This window comes from Pan paniscus, chromosome 8 (assembly GCF_029289425.2).
Source record: "Pan paniscus chromosome 8, NHGRI_mPanPan1-v2.0_pri, whole genome shotgun sequence".
NCBI classification, from domain to species: domain Eukaryota; kingdom Metazoa; phylum Chordata; class Mammalia; order Primates; family Hominidae; genus Pan; species Pan paniscus.
Window position 1 is genome coordinate 89,552,763 of NC_073257.2, and position 26,732 is coordinate 89,579,494.

The 26,732-nt window shown below is 48.1% G+C and overlaps 1 protein-coding gene across 43 annotated transcripts in view; it reads right to left on the bottom strand.

Annotated features, from left to right (window-relative positions):
* Window positions 1-26,732, bottom strand: part of KCNMA1 (potassium calcium-activated channel subfamily M alpha 1) — a 767,331-nt gene that overhangs the window by 533,482 nt on the left and 207,117 nt on the right. The gene's annotated exons all lie outside the window — the stretch shown is intronic.

A 26,732-nucleotide genomic window follows, 5' to 3' on the forward strand; every position in this document is an offset into this window, starting at 1 on the left:
AAAAGAATATTTTCTTTATTTCCTCTTAAAATATCTTAGTGAAACAAAGAAGGATGGTATTATTCTATTTTATTTTATTTTATTTTATTTTTTGAGATGAAGTCTCACTCTGTCACCCAGGCTGGAGTGCAGTGGCGCAATCTCGGCTCTCTGCAACCTCCACCCACCAGGTGCAAGCGATTCTCATGCCTCAGCCTCCCTAGTAGCTAGAATTACAGGCGCGCGGCCACCATGCTCAGCTAATTTTTGTATTTTTAGTAGAGAGGGTTTCACCATGTTGGCCAGGCTGGTCTCAAACTCCTGACCTCAAGTGATCCGCCCACCTCAGCCTCCCAAAGTTCTGGTCTCCTCCCATTTTAAAGAAAAAGAAAATACCAAAGCAAGAGGAAACGCAATCTGTCTAAGATTAGGGCACGCTGAGGAGGGAGGAGGAAAGTGTGGGAGATGTCCTGTGGTCTTTGCCTACCCAGCCTCTATGCCCCTTTTCACAGCAGCACACACACTTTCCTTTAGGAAAATTATCTCTTCCTCTCAGTCTATGTAGTTCAAAGGGGACAGATGGCCTCACATTGGCTCCAACATTGGAGTCCTTTCTACCCCCTGCCAACAGCAATTGGGCCATTAATAATCACATGATCCATGCCAAGCCAATAAGACTCAAGCGTGGAACATTTGCAGGAAAGAATAGGAAAAGTCATCCTTCCCTGAGAATGAAGCCACTGCAGAGAAAAGTAAAAGTAATAGACTACTGATGTCATCATTTGAACACCCGGATCCAGCTGTGCCTGAAATCTACACCAGACCTTTTCAGTTACAGGAGACAATACATTCCCCTTCTGGCTTAAAATGTGCTTGAGGAAACAAGGCTGATTTCATCAGATAACTGAGCCCCACATAGGGGCCGAAACTGTAAACCTTTGCATACAGTGAGTGTTCTGCCTGGAATACTCTTCTCCCACAGAGACTTATGGCCTGCTCCCTTAAGTCTTTGCTCAAATATCTCCTTTTCAATGAAGTCTTCCCTGGCCACCTGTTTAAATTTGCAACACTTTCTTTCCAATAGCACTTTTCTGCTTTATTTTTCTCCATAGCACTTAAAACCGCTAATATACTTAATAATTCATTTACTTCTTTCACTTACTGTCTGCCTTCCCCACTGCTGCAGCCTTGGTGCCTAATAGAGTGTCTGGCACAGAGTTGGCTCAATAACCATGAATGAATGACTAGAAAGGGCTATGAGTATCAGCCCCTCATTAGCTACAAAGGCTGGGTTTAGTGTTGCCAGATAAAATACAGGATACCCAGTAAAATTTAAATTTCAGATAAACAACAAATAACTTTTTAGTATAAGTATATTCCAAATACTACATGGGACATACTTATACTAAAACCTTATTCATTATTTATCTAACAATGTACATTTAACTGGACCCCAACACAAATACCCACTGCAACTATGACTGCAGATGAAGATGTTTAAAAAGATGCCAGCAAATTATGTTCATCATTTAAAACTCTGGAATTAATTCCCAAGGCAAAGCCACACTGGGGATCATTGTGATTTGGAGTAAGGGGAAGAACCGAAGACAGTGGTGAAAAGCTTTGTCTGCAGTGACAAAGGGGGCGGGGCAGAGGGAGGCCAGGCACGTGGGAGGCAGGTGGGGAGGGTGCACTGGTGAGTCATCCTCTTGGGGACTTGGCCACGGCAGGCAGGAAGCTGGTCCCGATTCCTGCTTCTCTCCCTCTGGCTGCCTGTGGCTCAGGGAAGCTGGGGAAGAGAAAAGTGGGACCTGCAGCCCTGGATGCTAATATTTTCTTTCCAAATGTGTTAAGCCCCACAGAGCTACAATGATCCAAGAGGAGGCCCAGGAGGGGGAGGCCACAGGGCAGATGTATCTGGGGGCTGCCTGCTGACATGTGTGGGACCTGCTGCCCAAGCCTCCCAGGCCAGCCTCAGATAGGACCTGTTAGGTCTTGCCCTGGTCCCTGAGCCTCTGCCCTGTGAGACTCTGAACAGGAGGGTATTTAGGAGGATGGGGAGGCCCTGATACAGGGTCAACCATGGTAACTGAAGGTGTAGATTCGGGGGAAAATCCAGCTCTCCCACCGCTGTGGGACCTCAATAAGATGGGGACAGTACTGCCAGCCCCTCAGGCATTGTCAGGATTAAACAGTGTCCAATAGCACAAAACACAGGTTCAAACAATTATCCCAGCACCCCTTGCTTCTTCTCGTGCCACTGACACCATAAAGCAATGGTTATCACAATGAGCGGGCATCATAAGCACACCAGAGGGCTTGTTGAAACACAGTGTGCTGGGCCCATCCCAGAACCTACATTTGAACCAAGATGTCAGGCACTTCTGATGCTGCTGGGCTTAGAAGCCCACTTTGGGGACCACAGCTCCTGACTACCCTAGTATGGCTCGGTGACTGCTGAAATGAGACATGGATCTTCACCCCCAGCTCTCTCCTGGCCTCTCCCTTCACCCAAGGACAGAACCACCTGCTTGTTTCAATACTGGACATTGGTGGAGGGGTGAGGAAAAGAGGAGGGCAGGGAGATTGTCCCACATCTGAGGCTCTAGTGTTTCCTTTTGAGTCAAGCCTCCCAGGACGTTTCTGAACTGGTCCCTGGCCACCACGTGGGGACCTGGAAGACTAGCTCCCTGCTCCTCAGTCCTGGGGGCCCAAGTTCCACAGCCCCTTGGTAGACCCTGGAGAGGAGAAATCAACGTGAAAAAGGCTGGGAGGCAGGGGGGCCCTCCAGTCACAGTGGTTAACTGCATCGGTAATTCATAGCACAAGAGGTATGTGGCAGATAATGCTATTTCGCCAGCCCTCTTACCTATTGTTTTACAAGGCATTCATTATTTTAATTACTTTATGATAGGCAAGGAAAAACACAGACTAAAGGGAGATAATGCCCTTGTTATTATTTGCTTACACTAGATGTTGTGAGCTTAATTACCATGTGTGGGAAGCAGGACTGGGAGGAGTGACGGGGGAGCTATTTAAAGCCTGATGCCGGCCGGCCAGACTAGCCACCAGGCTAGCCACAGATCTTGTGCCCGGAGGAAGAGGCCCCTCTCTCCACCACTGACTTCACTCTGGCCAAAGCACCTCTTATGGGGAGCAGGCATTATAACTCCATGCTCCAAAGAAAAAGCAGAGAAGGTTCAGTAGCCTTGCTGGGAACATGCAGGGGCAGAGTCCATTATAAGAGTGTTGGCCACCATTGAACAAGCCAGAACTAGGTGCCAGCAACTAAGAATTAAGTGTTTTCTATGCATTGTCTTGCTTAAACCTTATAATACATCCAACAGGCAAGTGAAATTATTTCCATTTTACAGACAGGTTAACTAAGAGCAGCTATCTCTCAGAAAAAGGCACAGAGCCTGAGAGCTCAGGCTGGAAGCAGAGAGCCCACCTGGGCTTGTACCTGCTCCAGAACTTCCAAGCTGATGGCTGTGGCCCATCAACCCTTGAGTCTCAGCCTCTTCCGTGTAAGATGGGGACAAACATGCCGCCTCATTAAGGTGGTGGGGAAGCTGAAGCTTGGCACAGTCCCGGGCACACAGTGGTTACAGCTGCCCTGATGAAGCACCCACTGATGGGGCTGGGGCCTCTAAGAGTAATCCACTGAAGCTGCACCACTTTCATCAACCAGTGGCCCTGGGAGGCACACTGGCCAGAGTGAACCTTTAATAAATAATCACAGAATGGAGGATAAGGAGGTGCAGGTTCTAACACTGTTATCCTCCAATGAGCAAGGAGTCCCTATAAGGTAAGGTGCTGTGACTCCTGCAGGGTTTCTAGTAGGCGCTGTGTGACCGCCATCCAGGACAGCTGGGGCAGGGATTCCCGCACAGGGTGGACCCCAGACCCAGTGACATCTCAGACCCCTTCTGACTCGCCCCATTAGATCAACCTCCCATTTTTAAGATGAGAAGGCTGAGGACCAGGGAGAGGCTGCCTCCTGAGTCCCAGCATTCTGTTCTTGCTCCTGGCCCCACAGGACACTGCCTCACAGGGGAACAAATGGTTTGTTCCAAATAGCAAAGGGGATATGCAGCCACGCCCAAACCTTCCACCTCCCACTGCAGAGGACTCTGTCCTTACACAGGAAGCACTTCCGAGTAGGGGCAGCCCGATGTCAGTCAGGAAATCACTGTGTGCGTGTGCTCACACATGTGTGTGGGCATGTGTGTGTGTGTATGTGTGTGCATGTGTGAGTGTGTGCATGTGTGTGCACGTGTGAGAGTGTGTGCCTGTGTGTGCGTTTGTGTGCACGTGTGAGTGTGTACGTGTGTGAGTGTGTGCATGTGTGTGCATGTCTGAGAATGTGTGCGTGTGTGTGCATGTGTGTGTGCATCTGTGCGTGTGCTCACACATGCGTGTGTGTGTCTGTGTGTGTAAGGGAGAGAAACCCCACTGGCTGCAGCCTCCAGCTACCCCAGCTTCAGGAGGACAGGCCACCAGATCTTCTGAAATGCAAGAAAAGATGCCTTGGGAAAAGAAAGGAACATGGAGGGAAGAACAGGGAGAAAAATGAGAGGTGAGGCCATCGCGTGGGGAGGCCATCTCAGAAAGAGGAGGTCCTGCAGGAGCCCTCCCCCTGCCCTTGGCAGCTCCCTGAGAAAGGGATTCGGCCTTGCACTGGAGGCCACTCTTGATCTGCCTCCAACCCTGCCCTCTCTCCCCACTAGAGCCTTGTGTAAAGCAGGCCACAGCTACCTCTCAGTGGCAACAGTGACATCTAATTTCAGTGCCCACATCAGAAGGTGGGCAGGAATTCAGGGCAAGGGTGCAGGCACAGGAGGCAGGGAACACCAGAGAGAAGAGTGGCCACAGTCCCCTCCCAACACCCACCCTACCAGGCATCCTCTCACGGGGCTGTGCCCAGCCTTACACCCTCACCCCTTTCTATGCCTTCTCCCCATTCCCTTTAGTGGTGTTCCCCACGATGACTTTCTGTTGACATGGCCGCAGAGGGGCTCACCCTTCCTATGTCACTTGGGGCCAAGGGCCTGACTGGACCCCATCACCTGGTGCTCAAGATACAAACCTCATCTGATGCATTTGGGCATTTCCTGCTGAATCACAAGATCAAAGACCAAAGCTTGAGAAGGGACCTTAGCAATTCCTGAGGATCCCCACCACCACCCAACTACCACACACACAGTGTACAGATGAGAAAACTGAGGCCCAGAGGGAAAGCCACAAGCTCAGGGCCACCCAGCCCAGCCAGGTGACCACCGGGCCAGGAAGCAAGCCCCAGTTGCTCTGTTTCCCTTATTTCTTGTTGCCTCCCCGATAAGACAATTGCTCCAAATCTAGCCCAAGTGACAGTCACTCTGCTGCCCCAGCCTGGAACCTGGAGTTCAGGGTGTTCCTAGGACTGGCAGAAGGCTCCACCTGGCCTGGTACTGGGTTCAGGTGTGAGGGTCACGACAAGGGCTAATCCTGCTTGTCTTCAAAGGGCCCAGCCTTCCCCAGACACGGCAGCTGCTCTGGTCTAGCACAGGAGAGCAAGCTTGTGCTAATCCTAGGACCCCACAGCCCCAACCCTCAGATTTGGCTGTCTCAGTCTCTCATCCTTGCTGAATTAGACCCAGTATACTGGGACTCTCAGGTCTGTGGTGTGGCAGGAAGAACTGTGAAAATCAAAAGATACTCTGGACCAAGTCCAGCTTTTCTGGGTGGCCTCCAGCAAGTCATGTCATTCCTCAAACCCTCCATATTCTCTTCTATGAACAGGGATGAGTCCTGCCTTGTCACCCTGCCTGATTCTTGCAGGAGCCCTAATCTGGTAACAGAGCATTACCTTTCTGAAAGCAACTGCTTTACAAACGGCAGGCAAGTGGAGTCACTGTCCTCTGGTTCTGGGCAGGAAGCAGGGCTGCTCTGGAGAAAGAAGTCCTGTGCCACAAAGCCAGAGGCCTCACAGAACGCAGGGCTCAACACTCAGATTCCTACCCAGCTGCAACTTGCAGGGCAGGTCCCCCGTTGTCACCCTGCACCCTAACAGGATGTCAAATTGCCAAGTCTCAGCAGGTGACCTGTCATGCTGGGCACACCCTCCCTGACAGGGTGAGCTGCTGCCACACCTGCTCTCACCCGGTTGGACTCTCTCACCCCCAGGCACACTCCTGACACCTGTCAAGCTGAACCAGGCACCAAGGTCACTGCAGGCACCACACCTGCTGGATGACTGCCTCAGGCATGAGAAGCTGGCTGGGCCCGCCTTGAGGGGATCCCAGGGCCCCTCCCTGCTGCCTGCCTAGAGCCAAGCCTTGAAGCTCCAAGTCGGCCTCGGGTTTAACTACGTGTCAGTTCTCTGGACACTGGTTCCTCATCCAGGATCTGGGAAGTCGTTTAGGCAAAGGCCATCTGGGAAGAAAAATACTTTTCAAAAATGTAACTGAAATCATGTCACTGTTGTACCCAACACCCTCCTATGGCTTCTTGGCCCATTCAGAGGACAAGTGAAGTCTTCACACCCAATCAGCCCCACTCGTGCCTGTCATCCTGCGAGTCTGCCGCTCACTAGCTCCACTTCAGATGCAATGGCCTCCTCATGCTGCCAGGACATTCCAGACCCAGTCCCGTCTTGGGGCTGTCTGCACTGGCCTCTGCCTCTGCTCCAGAGATCCCCGTGGCTGCACCCTCATTTCTCTGGAGTTTTGGTTCACATCCTCACTTTGCCCATGAGCTCTCCACCTCATCCCAACCTCTCCCTGTCTGTGCTGTCTTCTCCAGTGTGTCTGCCACCTGCTTCCTTTACTTCATCATTGTGTACTGTCTGCAAGCTGCATGAGGGAAAGAGTTTTTGTCTGTTTCTTTTTGTTTTGTTTGTTTTGTTTTAGACAGAGTCTTTCTCTGTCACCCAGGCTGGAGCGCAGTGGCGTGATCTCGGCTCACTGCAACCTCTGCCTCTTGGGTTCAAGCGATTCTCCTGTCTCAGCTTCCTGAGTGCTAGGAGTACAGGCACGTGCCACCACACCTGTTTCGTTTTTGCATTTTTAGTAGAGATGGGGGTTTCACCATGTCTGTTTCATTTATGGCTGTATCTTCAATATTGAATCCCTGTGAGCTCAGAGTAAGCACCTGACAAATCTTGGTGGGTGGGAGGGAAGGAAGGAGTGGGGGAAGGAGGAGAGGAGGGAAGAGAGCTACAGCAAATGGAAAGTCAGTTCTTACCATGCACAATCTAGAATAGATATTACTAGTAAATAGTACTACTAACAATAATTATACTATCGACTACTGTTTTTTAGCATGATCATAGTAACTCTATGAGGTTGGTACTAATGTCCTCCATTGACAGATGAGAGGTTAAGTAGCTGGCCCAGGAAGACACAGTGCGAATTTAAATCCAGCTGTCTGATGCCAAAAAGGGACACGTACCCATCCTGCTGCCCTCCCGGGAACAGTGTGAGCAGCAGACGGGAGAATGCATGTGCAAGGATTATTGGCTGCTGCAAAGTGCCCACGAAAGGTTTATTAACATGAAGAGCACTCAATTCATCCCACTTCTGGGTACTGCTTGTACCATCACGACCCTTCTTCCAGGGCCCTGTGCCTACGGAGGGCAGTTCCATCAAGGACAGAGAAACACAGTTCCTTTCTCTGCCAAGAACCTGCCCGGAACCATAAATTCACCCTTCGTGGAGCAGAGCATCACATTGGAAATGAGCGTGGCCAAGCTGACGGGCTGTGAAGCCCTCCTGCTAAGAACCACGGTTCTCTATGCAGATGCTGCTAAAGGAAGATTTGGCTTCCTCCCTCGCCATGCGTATCCTTGGAGTCCTTAGCACGCTCTGCCCAGCGGTCTCCAGCACTAAGAGGCTGAGCTCTGCAGGGCCTGACGCACCTGAGTGGGAGGTAGGGTTCTGACAGGGAACAGGAGAGATCAGGTTAGCACAAAACCATCTCCCCTAGCCCTTTTGGGACCAGAGTAGGGGCTGGGAAGCCCCTCTCATCCCTGGAAGCTGGATGTTCTGCCCAGCACCCTGGAACCATGGGATAGTCCCAGGATGCTTGACCCCCAGAGGGCTGTGAGAGAAGGAAGGGCCTCATGCCTCACAGCCCCTTTGTCCTCAAATTTTCCTGGTCAACATCAGAAGGCCGTTTCCCCTGAGCCTTCACTGATGGACTGCGCTCTGAGTTACTCATTCCATCTTCCAGGAGCCCCACCCCACCCTCTCCCTGGCCACTCCATTGCCCCATCTCCTCTCGTCTGTTGAAACTGACCCAGCAGCCCCACATGCTGCTGTCCTCAACTGGGCACAATGCAGAAGGGCTCCTTCTCTCCTACCAGAGGGTGGGGGCAGGGGGAAGCCTTCTGGACCAGAAGCTATGAAGCCAGGCACAGGCTGTGAGCCCTGGGCCAGTCACCTAATCTCTCTGAGAAGAGTCCCTATCTGGGAGATGAGAGGGGGTGGTGAGTTAAATCCACAGTTTTCTGTACCTTGAAGCCCAGCATTGTGAGGTGCCCCAGGGGGGCTGGTTACCAAGGGAGGGCAGAGGAGGCAGGGCCCCGGACCCCACGGAAATAAAAGCACCTCTGCATTGAGCAATTTCACCTATTATCGTTCTGTGCTAGACTGCATCTGAGTGAAGGGATTTTCTGGGGAAAAACATTAGAAATCCCCTGAGTAAAAGTCCATAGGCCCATGTTAGCTTTTTTTTTTTTTTTTTTTTTTTTTGAGAAAGAGTCTCACTCTGTTGCCCAGGCTGGAGTACAGTGGCGTGATCTCAGCTCACTGCAATTTCTGCCTCCCAGGTTCAAGTGATTCTTGTGCCTCAGCCTCCCTAGTAGCTGGGATTACAGGCGTGTGTCATCATACCCGGCTAATTTTTGTATTTTTAGTACAGACAGGGTTTCACCATGTTGGCCAGGCTGGTCTCAAACTTCTGACCTCAAGTGATCCACCTGCCTCAGCCTCCCAAAGTGCTAGGATTTACAGGAGTGAGCCACCTCGCCCGGCCCCATGTTAGCTTTTTAAAAAATGCTTTATTTCATGACAATAACTATGACATCCTATGGCACAGTTTGGCCTAAGATCCAGAAGTGTCTGAACCTCAATACCTTAGGAAGCCCTGGGGCTGCTGGTCCCTCCCTGCGGGCTGCTCTCCTCTCCTTTGCCTCAGGTTTTCACCAGCCCTGAATGCTGGGGCTGGGTCTTCTGTGTCCCCCCTCCCATGCCAAAGAGGAAATCCACCCAGCAACCTCTTTCACCTCCTGGGCGGGTTTCCCAGCCACGGGCATTCTCCCAGGTACCAATAATCCTGCATATTAGGGTATTAGGCAGATTACCCAAAGCAGCTCAAGCAAATCAAGCATAGCATGGGCACCACCAACTGGGGTTTTCATGGCAAGAGTTCTGCAAAGGGAATGGATGGAGGAGGTGGTTACTCTGAGACTCAAGGACCAGAGAAATAGGGCAACAGGGGACCCAGGTCTTTCCTAGAGCTGGTGTCAGGAGTGGCAGAGTTCACTTCTGCCCCTGGGAAGTTGCATAGTCCAACCTCTCCCTGGCTGCCATCACTTCTCCTGCTCTGCACCCCGGAGACTCTGCACCAGCAGGGCTTAAGACATTTGCACTGATTAATTCACCTAGCAGTTACTGTGTTTGCTAACTGTGGGCTGTACCTTTAGGGAAGGGACACACTGTCCACAGATTCAGGCAACAGGAACTTATAAAGAAGCTGGGACCTAACCGATTGCCCCGAGCTGTCAGAAAGCCCTGTGAGTTTACTGGGTGTCTCAGCTGGACCTACAGTGCTCCACCATTGAGGCATTTTTAGCCATTGCTTTCTGGGTGCACTGTCCAGATTCTCGCTCTTAGAAGCACCCCTGCGCTGGGTGTGAACAACTACTCTTTGGAAGTCTTCATGGTAGAAAAAGGCCAGGTGACCTTTAACAAGTCCTTACCATCTTGTGCCTCAGGTTTCTTTGTCTCAAATGCAGGGAGCCATGTAAACACTCCCCAAGGTCTGTCCAGCTCTAAACTGTCTGACCCGGAGGCCTGGATTGTTAAGTCCCTTACTTTGCACGCACTGTCTCAGCTCTGTAACCCTGGGCAAGTCAATCAAGCATCATTTCCCTCCCCCGGGAAATGCTGCAGGACAGATTCCTTTTCAGCTCTTCTCAGAGCCAGGTTCAAAGCTGCTCTCCCATTCCCTGAGGACCAAGGGGGTCAACTGGCGCTCAGGAGATCACTGATCCCCTCTTACATCTACTGTGTTCTGTCCTTGGTGATTTTACACCAACTTAATCTTCACAACAAGCCTGCAAGATAGGAATGTTTTTTCTTTTTTTCTTTTTTCTTTTTCTTTTTCTTTTGAGACAGTCTCACTCTGTCACGCAGGATGGAGTGCAGTGATGCAATCTCAGCTCACTGCAGCCTCCACCTCCCAGGTTCAAGCGATTCTCCTCCTCAGTCTCCCAGGTAGCTGGGATTACAGGCACCCACCACCATGCTCCAGTAATTTTTTTTTTTCCTAGTAAGATGGGGTTTCAACATGTTGGATAGGCTGGTCTGGAACTCCTGACCTCAAGTGATCTGCCCGCCTTAGCCTCCCAAAGTGCTGGGATTACAGGCGTGAGCCACCACGCCTGGCTGCAAGGTAGGAATGTCATGAGGCTCAGAGAGGTTGGGTAATTTTCCAAGATTACCCATCTTGTAAGTGGCAGAGCTGAAATTTCAATCTAGTCCATTCTAACTCTGAAGGCCATATTTTTTCTCTCTATTCCACACTGTCTTGGGATAGGTCCAATGTACAAGAACAGAGATGGAATCTCCATATAAAATTCTGTTTACTACTACTACTGAAACAACCATCTCACAACCTATGGCTTCTAAGTAACAAAATCCTGTAGTACAGACATCTAAATTCAGTTATAATCCACTATGTATGGACAGAGAATTGGAGAAATGGGCTAGGGGACGGGGATCCAACTTGGGAATACAATGCTCATTAGACATTAGATATGTTCTCAAACGGCCACATATGCTGCCTAAAATTAGTAAGGCAACCTCCAAACTTTCAGGGCTAATACATACATCCTGGCCAATGTGCCATATTTGTAAAATAACAATCTCCTTCTCTTTCAATTAGCTTAATAAAATTGGAAAATATAAGTGACAGTCCAGAGTCCACTATCAGAGCCATAGAGACTTTGAATTGGATTAGTAGAGTCCTCAGCCAGGATGACCCTGGCAGGGTCCAAGACAGCCTGCTGTCCATCAGAGACTCGGAGACTCAGCTGCCAGTCTGCAGGGCAGCCCATCCTGCCCCAGAAGCTCAGCTCAAGACCTGCCCAGACAAGAAAACTGTGGCAGGGGCCCAGCAGGAAGGCAAAAATTACATTTGTTTCTCATCAGGGCAGACTGGGATATGGATAACCAAACACACAGGAAATCCCAAACCCTCATGTTCATAAAAGAAGGCAGAAATCTTCATGCCAAGTTAACTTTTACCAGAGGGAGCCCATTGCCATCCTGTAGACCAGGAGGAGGATCCAGCCCCCAAGGAGCCTCACTCTCCTCAGCAAAGGCTCCTGCAGGTGGCTCACAGGTGCTCTGTTCCCATGGGTCCTGCATGGCCACAGGGCAGTGCTGCCCCTGATGTGGAATGGAATGAAAAGCCTCAGTACAGCGCACTGTGTGTGTCAGTGGAAGACGACTGATGAAGGGCCTCTCCCAGGAAGAACTGTCCTTTTCTTTGACATTATGTCGTTACTCCTTTGTTGGGTATTAACAGGTCCTTTTAATGAAATGACAATGGTGGCAGAGCTGGCATTTGACGTTTCTTTTTTTATGTTTTTGCTTGTCAAAATAAAAAGCTGGTGGCCTTGTGATATTCTGTTTTATAAAAATTCATTGATTATCCCACAAAAAGTCTAGGAACCACTCCCCTAGCCCAAATGCCTCATTCTACAGGCAGGAAATTTAAGGCCCCAATATTCCACTCATAGTGGCCAGGTTCCCCTTGAAGAATATGGCTTTCAGACTTCAGGGGCCCAGGGTGTGTCTGTCACACTAGCCAGAGGCAGCCTTGGGGCCAGGAAAGGTAGGATCTGAGGGATGGAGGCATGGTCTCTCAGGGCTGGAGGAGCTCTGCAAGCTGCTGGCCCACACAATAGGGGAAAGGGGAAGGCAAGTATTTTCAGAGCTCAGGGCCATACCAACCGCCTGAGCTCCTGGCATCTAATGCCCTCACTACCACTACTGCAGGAAATGCACAGAACTATAACAACCTCCCGGGAAATACTACAAGTGTTACCGTGGCCCCAAGCCACCACCCAAGGGGCAACTGGGAAGAAAGTATTCAACCACAGATAGCAGATAGGATGAATTGTTTATGGTTGAATATTCCCTTCAGAGTCAACAAAGGACTCCAAGCAATTTGGAGTAAAAAGATGAGTAACCTGAGAGCAATATAAGTCACAGCCCAGTGCCCCACATGGAATGAAACACGATCATCCCCTTCGCTGCTGTTCTTTGCTTCCCACCACTACCACCTTCATCACACACGTGTGCTTATTCTCTAGCAGTCAGGGCAGAGTCTGCCCGATTTGCCCACTCCACATCCTCAGAGCCTGAACAGCACCTAGCACACGGTGAGCATTTCACAGTGCACTGAAATAATAAATGAAGAAATTCTGTTTTTTGTTCTGTCCTGCTTTGTTTTCGCTCTTCGCTCATATCTTCTGGAATCTCAAAAATCCTGCCAAGTCCACAATGCCCAAAGCATAGAAGTCAAACTCCTCAAGACCTGATCTTCAAGGCCTGGAGCTGAGGCTGCCGGCTGCCCTCCCCACTCGTCACTGACCTGCTCTTCCACCTGACTTCTCGGCTATGACTTGGTCCTCCTGACTGCCACACCTCCGTGCTGGCTGTCCCCACTCCTGGGATGCTCTCCCCATTGCTCCCCACCCATCTTCATCCTCCCTGATCAAATCCCAGAGGTGCAGTGAAGTTCTCCTTCCTGGCTAGATCTCCCCGAAGCTCTCCCTGTCCTGTCTCCAGCGCCCACATCTGCTCCCCCAATTCCACATGGGACAGGTACTTAGCTGTCTTTTGGTCCATGCATGTTGCATTGCCCCAGTTAGCCTGGACAATCCTTGAAGGCAAGGCCTATATACTTTTCATGCCCAAAGTGTTTGGCATACAGCAATGTGGTTAACAGACACGTACCGATTGAGTAAATTAAATCTCTGCTCAGCGGGCACTGGAAAAGCAAGAGCTTTCCCAGGCATCACTGACATCCGGGTAAACCAGGCCAGTTTCCATGACTTGAAGCTTAAACTGGGGGTTGGCTCCTAACTGCTGTTCCTCAGGGCAGCTACATTTTCAAATACAAACACTAAATCTCAAATGAGATCAGATGACATGGAGCTTCTGAGAGGCACATGCCCCACCAGGCATGTCAGTCAAAAGAAAGATGAATGTTCTTGTTTACAAAAGGATTTGTCCCATGCCAGGAAAATTTCCACCATGATTTAGGACCTAATCCAGTCTGTGCCTATAGACCTCACCAACTGAACATGTTCCTGCTTCTTCCATTTGCTGAACTTGGATGGGGCTTGGCTTCGGGTCAAAAGAGCTGTCCCAGTTAGGTCGTCGGACAGCCTTTCTCCACACTTAAGATGACCCCCATTCAGGAAACCAAGGGCTAGCAAGACAGACAGACTTTGGGAGGCAGAAAGATGGCCAGGTTACCAGGCATACAGCGGCAGTCAGGATCTACCACTCCGAGCACAGCCCAGCCTGAGGAACCAGGCTCCCAGAGCTGCCCTGCTCCCTGGACTCTGCCTCTGACCTCACCCCTTGGAAGAACTGGCTGGGTTCCAAAACTTCAGCCTCTATGTCCCTGGGTTCCCACACACCCTAGTTTGGATCTAGGTCTCCAACACAGCAGCCAAACACAAGAGAGTCCAGAGCAGTTGCTAATGTGAAATAAAAACAATTCAACAGCCCAGGGAAAGGAGACAGGACTTCTTTTTCCATTGGATTCAGAGAACTCCTTCTTCTTTTCCTTCTCGATCCCTAATGGGAGTTAAGGATGGCAAGCGCCTGGCCCTGCAAAGCCTCAACTCTCTACTTGGCTCGCCTCAACCCATCAATCTTCTCTCCATGGCCTGGGACCCCTCCAACCCTGGACGTCGAGAGAGACTCGGCAGCTGTGAGAACCTTCTTTCTCAAGTAAGGTTTTTTTCCAAAATTATATCAGGTTTCCTTCTACCCCAGCTTGTCAGTGGGGGACTCTTTTGCCTAACATGGTTGAGGAATGTCTTAGAAACTGGTGTGATTCAATCTGGCTTCTGATGAGGTTTTCCACCCAGACAGAGCTCACCGAGTGTCTGGAAGCGTCGGTTCCCTACACCCAGGGGCATCCACACCCTGTCCCCATCAGGGGAGGGGGATGGGGACAGTGAGGAGGATACCCTTGACAAAGTGGCTGGTCCAGCCCTACGATGAAGTGAGGAGGATACCCTTGACAAAGTGGCTGGTCCAGCCCTACGATGAAGTTGGATCCAGAAAAAGAGCCAAGAGGAAGCCAAAAGGACTTGCCCACACACTTGCATCCACGGGGGCCTCCCTCCTACCATGTCCCCTCTTCCCCCCAACTTTCTAAATTGGTGAATCTACTTGCAACACACCCAGTATAAATAATTGAAGAGCTCCCGATGGAAGTGGCTGAATAATTGAAATCTCAAAAGGCACACACCTTTCTTTTAGAAGAGAGGGCCACCTCATTCAGACTTCTCCAGGGGAAGTCGTTCTTCCCCTCATTCCTTTTCAGACTGGCCTCCTTCTACAAATACAGATTTTAACCAGAGGGTAATTGTTAGAAGGTGCAGTTTGCAAAAATGTCAGTAACCTGAATGCCAAGTTTACTAATGAATTGTGACTAAGCTGTTAGTGCTGCCACACTCTCACCTGAAGACCCACAATCTCCCCTGGACAGAGGGAAACAGGCTGTCCCTCTGTTACTGCTCAGCTACTGCACTGAGGTGGGGTGGCACCAGGGGGGCTGGCATGAAGGTCACATGAGGGGAGAGTTCCTTTTACATCTCAGAAGTCTCTTATTATAAGGATCTGCCAACTGCAAGGAGAGAAGAGCCCTGCAGAGCGGGGGGACCTGCCAGAGCGCTGCAGGCATCAACTTTGCTGGCGTCTTGGAAAGATGCCCCACGTCTCCATAACAACTAACCATCCAGCCCTTAGCACTGACAGGGAGGGAGACCTTTTTTGGAGGGGCAGATCCAGAAGAAAGGTCAGGTGGTTACCTGAATCCCAAGTCTCTGTTTTGTTTTGTTTTGTTTTTCTCCTTTTGCAGCTGTTTTTCTTACTAGAAGCTAGGCAGACAGAGTTGTTACTCAAATTTCTTGAACTTGAGACATCAAAGGTGAGACGCCAGCCAAGGAGAAGGGATGGTCAGGGAAGCTTCTGGGGATACCGTCAGTATTTTATTTTTTGAACTCAGTGGTAGTGACACAAATTTTCTATAATAATTTGCTATTTTGTAATTTTTCATTTTATAGACTTTTCTGTCTATACTATTTTTTTAAAGTCTTTAAAAAATAAATTGGGCAAACTGCTCTTCAGGGACCCATCGTCATTGCCAGCATTTATTAAGTATCTTCTGGCACAGGACAGAAATCAGTCTGCAAATCACCCTGTGTCACAGCCCTGGAAAGCAGGACTGAGAACCAGAAAACTTCAGTGGAAGTCATTGGTCCCAGTGGCCAAAGCACCAAACTGAAGGAGAAAGTGAAGAGGTCAGGGGCAATCACAACAAGTCATAGGATCAATGGGCTAGAGGCCCCAGAGGACTTGTTGATGCAGTTTGCTGTTATCCCAGCTTTAGAGCTCTGCCTATAAACAAAGTCATAGAGAGGGGAATGTGATTCATGATTTGTACCTGCCTTGGAAGGGCCTGAAGTGAACTGGGGTACGCAGGGCCCTGGCCATCAGTGAAAGAGTGGGTCTTCCGCTGCCCTGCTGATCCATTGCTGAGGGTAACTCATGGTCCCAGCACAGCCTTCACTGAACTGTCAGGCACATGAAGCAATCAGGAGTCTAGATTGAGTTTCCAAAACAGGAGCACCTCTTTACTCTCTGTAACCTCCACTGATGGCTCATGCCAGCCACATGGCTCCCCTAGCCTCCCCTGCACCCGCCAGAGGCTGTTAATAGACCTGTCATTGTGCTCATGTTGGATTAATGACCACTGTCCTCCTTCCCAAATCCTACACATTGTTTAAGAGAAAGTCTAAACGCTGCCTCTGCCATGAAGCCTCTCCAGACCTCTTCAGTAGAGCTAACGTCTCCAGGGCTGTTTGCTCAATACTTCCTTTCAGGTATCAGTCCCCTCAGATATCACTTGTTTCTCTGCTTATCAGTCCTCATTACATTCTAGTCCAGTGGCTACATCCATCAGTCTCCCAGCTAAGAACCTGAGGTCAGGAGCCAGGGCTTATTAATTCTTATATTTCATAGTATCTAGCACTGGGCCTGGTGGATTTATAGCAGGTGTGCAACAAACAATCAATATTTATTAATATATCAGGGTCCAAGAGCACAGACCCAGTAACCAGGAAAGAAGGTTCTTTAGGTTGTCAGAGAACACAAAGGGCCTGGCAGGAGGGAGGCCAAGCATCACAGAGAAACTTCACCTTTCAAATCTACCCACTTCTCTCCATCTCAGCTTCTCTCCCCTGGTTGACTCCTAAGCTTCATAATCATTTACATTGTATCATGCAATGGTACAATTCCCACTTAGTTCTGTCCCTCATTCTCCACACTGAAGCCAGAGAGATACCACAAGGTTTCTATCAGTCACATCATGCCTGTGCTTAAACTCTTCTCAGGGATTCCCCCTTGCTCTTAGGCAAAAGTTAAGGCCCTCAGCATGGCCGTCGAAGATGCTCTGGCACATCTGGCCTTTGCCAGGCATCTGGCCACATACTGAAATACTCTTGGCCTCACCTCCCTTAATCCACAGCAATACTGGACATTCTTGCATTCCTTCAATGAGCAGTCCTCTTTTCTAATTCAGGGATCTGCATGTCCTAGGTTTCCTTTTCCTGTAACAACCTTCTTCACACAGTCATATTCCAGATGTCCTACTCATATTTAAGATCTCTCCTCAGAAAGCCTTTCCTAACTCACCCTCCACCTCCACTCCACCACCACCATTGCTATCAGTCAATAAAACCTTCCAATCATGTGGTCTTTGCACTGCTCCTTCATAACACTCAAGGCATTTGCAAGTACTTGTTCAGGGCCTCTTTGCTTCACTAGACTAGAGGTGGGCAAATTGTTTCTGTAAAGGGCCAGATAGGAAATATTTTAGGCTTTAGCATATGGTCTCTGTTGCAACTATTCAGCTCTGTTGCTGGGGGGCAAAAGTGGCCTTAGACAATATATAAACAAATGAGTGTGGTTGTATTCCAGCGGAATTTTATTTAGAGACATTGAAATCAGAATTTCATACCATTTCATGTTTCATGAAATATTCTTCATTTAAAATTTTTGTTCAACTATTTAAAAATGTGAAAACCATTCTTAGCTAATGGGCCATACAAAAACAGATGGCAGGCCAGACTTGGCCCACAGCCTGTGGTATGCCAGCTCCTGCACTAGACTATCAGTTTCCTAGAGACGGAAGCCACGTCTTGTTCACAGATGTATCTCTCCAGCACAGTGTCTTGTTCTCACAAGGCGGTTCATAAAAATTCACTGAATGCCTTGATATGTGGACTACAGCCATGTTTCCCAGTGAAAATTCACGGAACACCAGTCTGATGGGAAACTCCATACAAAAGGGACACTTCTCTTTGCAGTGAAATCTGGAAATGCCATCATTCCTCTTCTAACAAATGTTCAATGCTCACTGCATACAGCATAGCAAAAGCTCAGAGCTAGGCTTCAGTCAAGGAACCTGTTCAACATAGACCAATACAATGCTGCCCACACTCATTTTGACCAAAGAACTTTCTTCTTTAACCCAAAACATCTGCCAGTGTCCAAGGGCAGCCCCACTGAAAAGTGATGCAGTGAGGAGAGACGGCAGAACTTAGAGGAATGGATCTCAAACTTTAGTGTGCATCAGAGTCACCAGGAAGGCTTATTAAAATAAGAAACTACCCCAGCCCAGAGTTTCCAATTCAGTAGGCTTAGGTTGGAGCGTAAGAATTTACATGCCTTACATGTTTCTCAGCTGACGCTAATGCTGATGGCTAGGGGAACCCCGTTTTGAGAAACACTGATCTGCAGAATAAATGATTTCAAGGCTTCGGTCCTCTAGCTGGAGTTTGCTTCTCCATCCAAGGATCTTATTCCCAGGTGAACTCCAACTTGTCCACTTTCTCACGCTGGCAGTAGCAGCCCTGACCCATCTTTCTAGCCTTAGGCACCTGTAATGGGTTGCAATGTTTTTTTCCAAAAGATTTGTTTCAATAGTAATCCCCAGTTCCTGTGAAGGTAAGCCTTATTTGGAAAGAAGGTCTTTGCAGATGTAATCAAGTTAAAATGAGGTCATACTGGAGTAGGGTGAGCTCCTAATCCAATATGACTGGTGTCCCTAGGAGAGGAGGAAAGAGACACACATAGGGAGAACGCCCCATGACCAAAGAAGCAGAGACTGGAGTGGTGGCTGCAAGTCAAAGACTGCCAGCCACCAGCAGAAACACGGAAGATGCAAGGAAGGAGAAACCCTACAGGCTTCAGAGGGAGGCTGGCCCTGCTGACATCTTGATTTAAGCCTTCCAGCCTTCTGAACTGTGAGACAATAAATTAACATTGTTTTAAGTCAACCCCGTTGTTATGGCATCACTAAGAAACATTGTAGTCCAAGGACAGATAAAGCTCTGGCCAAGGCCTTATTCTTGGTAGGTATCCACATGAACTCTGAAGGAGGAAGCCATGATGTCAGCTATCTGATCCCTTTGTCATCACTGCTAGACAGTGGGTGTCTGCGCTGGGGTCTGTTTTTGGAAATTAGATTATCTAATTAATGTGATGTTTTGTTGGATCCATGCCTTAGGGCTGGATTTGGCAAAAAGCATGCGATTATTTTTTACTCTTAAAAAAATGTCAATAAATAAGATAAGGAGACTTGGCTTTGCCCTATCTTGGGCTCCCCATGTCCTGTTTCTCACTGAGAGACGCTGGCAAGGAGTTTCTCAGTGACAAAGAAATGGTTTCTTCTCCTCTAGTTCTGAGCTATAAACACCTTCTCTAATCGACATAGAAACGGCTAAGCAGTAGATATTTTCAGTCAGAGCACCCCAGTTTTAGTCATAAATTATATGCCTCTCCTTTTGGAAATATAAGGGGTATAATTTTTATTCTTGGGCAGACATAGTCCTGTGCCCGATACCTTAGGAAAGAGCCAAAAAGAGAATGTGGACACAGCTTGTCATGGTGGATGGAGAGGAAGGAGACACCAGGGGTGGGGACTCTGTATTCTGAAGCTCTGAGGCCACAGGATGAAAAATCAGAGCCAAGTGAATGCCTTCTCTGCCTCTCCAATCCATGCCAACCCAGGGCTGGCTGCTCACATGGGGCCTGCACAAACTTGAAAATCTCCAGATGTTTTATAGGGGGGACAAAGCCACGCTTTCTGCTGCAACAGATTGTGAGACTTTTAGGATGCTCACCCCAAGGCCCTTGAAAAATGAGAGAGGGGTCTGATTCTTTGAGATGGGTAAGGCAGAGGCACCCCGTGGAAGTCAATCATTCCTTCTCTCTTCCCTCCCAAGGCCAGCATGTAATTTCAAATGTCCAGTCCATCCATGAACAATATGTTAGCCTTTGGCCAGGCGGTGAGCTTCCAAAATGCAAACATCTCAGCCTCTGTCTGCAGAGGTGAGAATTCAGCTCGGCAGAGGAATGGGACACTGTCAAGGAAGACAAGCTTTTGGAGTCAGACAATGCCAGGTTTGCATATTGGCCTTGTTTTGTTGGTTTGTTTTGCTTTGTATTAAAATCTAATTTATTCTGCAAACTACAGCAGGTTAGTTAATCCTTTGAAACCTCAGGTTTCTGAGCTATAATACAGGAATAATTATAAGTGCTTTGCAGCAGATTTGTGAGGATTCTGAGAGTTGTTGGATGTGTCTAGCACATTCCTTCTAACTTATAAAGCATTATATGCCAAGTATGAATCTAAGTAATGCACATGCCCTAATCTTTTCCATCCTTACAACTATTTATAGCATTGCCCCCATATGGCAAATGAAGGCTCAGAGAGGTCAAGGCACCTGCCCACAGTCACAAAGTCAGTAAGCAGCTGATTCTGGAGCTGGTGCTCTCACCACAGGGACTGCTATATACCCATAGTGGAAGCCTGGGGCTAGGAATGAAGATCTGTGTTCATTCATTCATTCATTCATTCATTCGACAATTCACCTGGGCATCTCTGAGAGAGGATTACTCACAACAGGTTCTCAGACAAAAAAAAAATACAATCTCTCCTTCCAGGAGTTGAAGATCTCTCAGGGGAAATAGACAAGTACCCAAAACTAAATCAAGGTAGAATATGACACCAGGGAGGAAGAGAGTATGGCAGAGGACCTGTTAAATGGCAGGAACAGACTGATTTAATGAAGGTGGTGGTATTTCTGCTGAGCCTCAAAGGATAGGCATGATTTTGACAGATGCACTCAGCCTGGTTCAGTCCAAATTAGGGCCCCCTTGTTCTTTCTCATCACAACCCATTCATTTCCTTTGTTGGACTCACTGTGATTTTAATTTCACAGCTATTTGCTGATCTATTTGTTCAATGCTGGTCTCCCACACTAGACCATGAGCAGGAAGGAGAGGCAGCATGCAACTGTGCTCGTTGTCTACACAGGGCCTAGCACTGGGCCTGGGCCAGGGCAGGCACCTGGGAGGTATGTGCTGAATAAATGAATGGATGGATGGGTGGATGGATGGGTGGATGGATGAGTGGATGGATGGATGGATGGATGGATGGATGGATGGATGAGTGGATGGATGGATGGATGGATGGATGGATGGATGGATGGATGGATGGATGGATGAGGATATAAGTATTGGCAGGCTGGTGGCAGCTTGCAGAAGGAGAGCACATTATCTATAAACACATTGCCCCGATTTATTTAACATTGTAGTCACTCCAAATCTTGGTTACCCTCACCTGAATTTTCTCTTTTGGGGGAAGTTTTACACAACCACCCCAGTTTCCCTAAATGCCCCCTCCCTGGATTCCTGCAGCACTCGAATTTAGGCTTCTGAGCACTGGTATCTCCCCAAATAGATGAGACTCCCCATGTGGGCAGCAGCCCTGCCTTCTCCTTCATGTTTGTCCACAGTGCTTGGGTGAGATCTGTACATGTAGCCCACACTCGGTTGAAACCTGCCCATGGCATGCAGCTGAGGGGCCCTGCCTTCTCCTTGTCCTCATTTATTGCCATCAGTCAACCACCAATCATCCCACATCGACCCCAGAGGCATTGGTCCTGGGGTCTCCCTGGTGTGGCAATGTGGGCTGCCTTCCCAGCCTTGTCCAGGTGGCAGGACTTCTGCTGCTGAGAACAGGGCTGTGATACTCAGCTCCCCAAGGCTGAACTGGATGACTAAGAGTCCTAATGATTCTGGTATTTTTTCAGGACCTGTCTCCAAAGGCAGGAGGACATTTAAAAATGCATGGGTCTCTGCTAGGTGACACATCCTGCTTAGGAGTCTGCTGGCCTCCAGTCTGGGACAACAGAGCACTTCAAATAGGCACCTGTGTTCATCGCGGTGCTTTCTGTCCACACAGGGCCTTGGTTTCTGAGGCTGAGAGAGGATAAGCTAAGCAAGGGGCAGAACAGGACACCGACCATCTCCAGACCCCAGTACAACACAGATGGCAGGCCAAAGAGGGACTGTGTCGTCTGATTCAAGAGTACAGACTACACAGCCAGAATAATCGGGGCCTGGCTTGGACTCTCTTTAAATATTCATTCCTCATCTGTAAAATGAGCATATGAGTCCCACTTCACTGGACTGTAGGACATACGTGAAGGACTCTGCAGTGTCTGGAACATATTTATGGCCCCTGAAATAAATAGTTATTGATGACAGAGATGAAAAGAAGAAGATCCAATGGAGTAATCTTCAAGGCCTGCTTCAAGTCTTGCCTTGGTAAAGCTTTCTATTGGGCACTCAAATAAAGCTTATATGACTTTTTTTTTATATATATAACAGACATGTATATATGATGACTGTCTACTGGGTATGGTTCTGAGCACTCCCTAAATAGTAACTCATTGAATCCTCACAACAAGTTTATGTAGTATGTACTATTATTATGCCCATTTTACGGATGAGGAAAATAGGCATGAGGGGTTAGGTGAACGACTCGAGGTCACACAGTTATAAGAGGTTGAGCTGGGATATAAATCCAGACAGTCTGCGCTAGAGTTCATGTTAGTTAAAGATGGATACAGTGTGCTGCTGTTATTATTCTTGTAGATGTTCACTATTATAGTCTCTTGTCTTGCGGAGCAGAGCTAGTCTCTCTCCCACTTTCTTGACAAATGGTAGGGGCCTCCCCTATAACATCTCTGAAGCCCCTGCAGCACTTCATAGAGCCAGTCAGAGTGAGTTTGCTGACCCACTTGCCAGGACTTGCTGTGCCCTCTGCCTTCTTCAAGGCATCCCCAGCAGAGCCTTAAAGGGCAAAGCCTGCACACCTCCCTCTGCAGCACTGCTGCATGCCCCACCTCCCTCCAGGGCCACGCTTTCCAACTTGTGACCTGGACCCAAAGTAAGAAATACATTTTACATCGTGACCCACACATACCTACTATACAAGTAATTGCAACACAGGATTCATGAAACAATACCTACACTGTTACATGGAATGTACTTTGATATCCTGTATTTTTTTAACATTGATTACAACTCACTAAATTGATTTCATAATCCACTTAGAAAATTCCTCTTAGGGGAGTTCAGCTCCAACATCTAGCACATGCAATTTCTGAGTGCAGTGCACAGCAATTCTTCCCAAAGCCAGCCCTTCCTGGTGCACATCAGCATCATGGTGCTGTCCCAGCCCAGATGGTCACTTATATATTCCCCAGAGCCCTGAGCCTGGCTGGAGCACCCAGGCAGTGGAAAGTCAATACAGGCTGGGAATCAAGGACCCATTCAAAACAATGCTCACAGCAGACACAGAGTGAAGAGGCTTGCTTTAGAGTATGATAGAACTGAGCTCAAATCTCACCTCTGCTAGTTACTAACTCAGATGTTATTGGACGGGTTCTTAACCTCTGTGAGCCTCAGTGCCCTCCCCTGGAAGGGGGCACTATCAATATGCACCACAGAGGGTGTTAGCTGAGATGTGGAGATGACTTGGCACAGCACCCAGATACAGGATACTGAATCAGTGCCAGTCAGTGGTGGTGGGAGGTCTTTGCTGGGCCCTCTAAGTCTAACCCAACACCTCACAAGGGCCTTCCCTCCCCTCTCTTTTTGTCTCTATATTTAGAGATTCTACAATCTTCAGAAGAAATAGCAGTACTTCCTAGCACACAGGTAACAATCAACAAATGTCTGAACCAATTAAGCAAGGGCCCAGGCTTTTGCCCAATAAGTCATCCAATCCTGAGCATCCATTTATTTATTTATTTATTTATTTATTTATGTATTTATTGAGACGGAGTCTCGCTCTGTCACCCAGGTTGGAGTGCAGTGGCATGATCTCGGCTCACTGCTGCAACCTCCACCTCCCACGTTCAAGCAATTCTCCTGCCTCAGCTTCCCGAGTAGCTGGGACTACAGGTGCATGCCACCACGCCTGGCTAATTTTTGTATTTTTAGTAGAGACAGGGTTTCACCATGTTGGCCAGGATGGTCTTGATCTCCTGACCTTGTAATCCACCTGCCTTGGCCTCCCAAAGTGCTGGGATTACAGGTGTGAGCCACCATGCCCAGCTCTAAGCAACCTTTTGAAGGAAGATGTGTTTTATAATCCCTTCTAAATTCAGTGGCCAATAAAGTCTGCTCCATGAATTACACTCATTCAATCACAGCTGATATCTCTAGATCAAGGATAATGCCCCTCTCTACAGGTGGGAAGACAAAACCAGGAGGTCCCAATGTGGCTTCTCCAAGGTTCCCCCAAAGTTACTGTCAGTGCAGAGCTGGGGTGACAGAGCCCCTGCTCATCACTGCCTATGTTGCCTTCCAAGAGAGAAGCAAGTTGCTCAATAAATAGCTCATCACCCTAAAAATAATGAGGTCTCTGATGAGACTCAGTCTCTAATGAAACTAAGCACAGGACTGAGGGGGTGAAGAGCAAGCAGAAAATGGATTTCCACCATGGGCTAGACTGTTCACCTGGCCCAGTGGTGGAGAGAATCCTTAGGGAAAGCCTAACTCCGAAGCCCAGAGAAGGAAGGAAAACTAATAAGGAGGGTGTTTTGCAGGCTGATTTTTCTGAAGTTATCCATAGGAAAATTCATTTATGTGAGAGGCTAATTAGTCATGACAGTGCTTTGCTCCAGACATAATTGCATTGGTCCCATGCAGTCTCTGTGGGTCAGCCTGTAATGGAATTTCCATTACCTATTGTGTTTTGGTTACTGGAGAAAAATGTGTGATTGGGGAAGAAAGAGGGATGAAGAGAAAACATGAAAGGCTGGAATACCTTGAATATCCATAAAAACCATCTGTGATTTTAAAACTTCATAAAGATGATGGATCTCTAAGAGCCAGATAGTCTTCTTGGAATCTGAGCTCTGTCTGCGGGAACTGCTCCTGGCAGGCAGTGGGTTTTGAAATCCAAGTTTGTCAGACCACAGAGCAAAGCGAGCCGCCCCAGCTTGGCCACTAGGGGTGGAAACAAGACCCAGGAAAGGGAGACTAAATGTTCTTCTCAACTAGCCACCAGCTCTCGGGCTGCCAGGAATGCTGGGCTGTGGTAAATGAATATATAGATATATAGATATATGGGTCTGGTGCCAGAAATGTGCAGGTCTGCAGGGATGAGTACGAAAGGCCTCACCTCTCCTGCCTTCTAGAGAATAATATACAGTTCAAGAGCCAAAGATGCCTGAGGGTGAACTGGTATGCCAAGTTGGGAAGGGTCACCAAACCACCTAATCCCCCAAGTGTTAGAGCCAGGAACAGAAGGGGGTTTTAAGTTCAGGGTTTCTCAACCTCAGCACAATTGTCATTTTGGCTAGATGGATAAACTTTTTGTTGTGGGAGGCTGTCCTGTATATTGCAGGAGGTTTGGCAGCATCCCTGGCATCTATCCAGTAGCTATTCTCCTCCATTCCACCCCCATCCCTAATTGTGACAACTAAAATGTCTCCCAACATGGCCAAACGTCCCCTCGAGGGCAAAATCGCCACCATTTGAACATCGCTGGTCTACCCTTACAATTCCCAAAGTAGAATTCCAAGGAATATTAATTTCATAAGCTTCTCCCCAACACAAGTATTCCATGGTCAACTAAGTTTGAGAATCACTGCATATTGTACCCTCTTTTGGAAATTCCCCATAGTAGTCTATTAAAGGCCCTAAAAAGTTCTGCAATAAGAAGAACACTATTTAATTGTTTTGTTTGACCTAACATCTTGCAAGCTTTCTCAAACAAAACCCCTTTATTCCTATATTTGCATCTTTCAGAGTTCATGTTCCAAAGAATATTGTGATTTATATATATGTTAATATGTATCTATCATCTATGTATATATATGATATATCAGGCAACCCAACCTTTCCATTGAACAAGAGGAACTGAAGCAATAAGCAAGTCAGGGTTCAAAATCCTACTAAGAGATGAGTGTCAGAGCCATGCATAGAAGCTGAAGTCCTGATTCCCAGTCTACTTCCTTCTCTTACACAAATGATTTAGATTAATCCTCAAGAAGATACAAGATACAAGAAACCATCCTCTCACAGCCATGTCACAATTTGGTTTGTGAAAGGAAAGTAAAATCTTGGGACCCTCAACTCACTATGCCAAAAGAAAGAGTGAACTTTGTCATGCAAAGGCTGCTTTCTCTTTGTTCCTAAACAGATTGCTGCAAGAGAGAAGGTCACCTATCTCCCCAGGTAGCCTCTCTCACCCTGACAATGTATCTTCACAGGTAAGGGACAAAGACAAGACTAGAAATCATCCCTCTGCCCACCTCAAGACAAATGCAGATCTGACTTCTTCTTCCTCTACTCTATGTTTACCTTATCTTATGTAAAATACAAGATTTACTAAGCAGGAGCCGAATGCACTATTGAGTGTCCCTCTTTTTGCTCCTTCCCACTCTCCTGCCTTTAAATACTGAAGTTCTCAAAACCCTCTTTGGAAAAAGCACAGGCCACAGAGTCTACTGTAGCCTTTATCTCTTTTTCCTGGGCTCATCCTCAACCTTGGCAAAATGAACCTCTAAATTGATTGAGAACTCTTTCAGACATGTTTTGGTTTATAGGCTCCACCACCACCATCCAGAATACTCACCTAGGAACAACGCCTAGTGAAACATCAGCATTTCTGTTCCCCAGGAGAACAGACAAAGCAGGCACTTTTTGCAGACATAGTTGAGAAGGACCTCACAGTGGTCATAACAAGGGAGGGTGCAAGGAGGCGCCATCCACTTACATCATGTCCATGCACCTGCTAATCTACTATAAGTACAACTTCCATGAGAATCACTAAAGCTGATTCGTCTTTGTATCAATGCAATACATCTT